Genomic DNA, 251 nt, shown 5'->3' with positions numbered 1-251 from the left:
GCAGCAGTGTTCGCGTTTTAACTGGATGCCAACCAGAGAGGTGGGAAACATCCTTATTTCTGCAAAAAGGTGAGAAGAAACCAAGATGAACAGACCTGTTTCCAGTACAATAAAAAAACGTGCTGGTAAATATGAGCACAGAGCCTGCCCCTGACTTGCTGAAACGAAGCCTGGCAGGAATCCGAGGTTTATTCAGCCCTGTGGCTCTCTCCTGTGTGAAAACGGGGCTGAAAGTGCCACCACGTGTCCAA

The sequence above is a fragment of the Fulmarus glacialis genome, unplaced genomic scaffold (genome assembly GCF_000690835.1).
Source record: "Fulmarus glacialis isolate BGI_N327 unplaced genomic scaffold, ASM69083v1 scaffold25968, whole genome shotgun sequence".
Lineage (NCBI taxonomy): Eukaryota > Metazoa > Chordata > Aves > Procellariiformes > Procellariidae > Fulmarus > Fulmarus glacialis.
Note: the sequence above shows the minus strand (reverse complement) of the source record.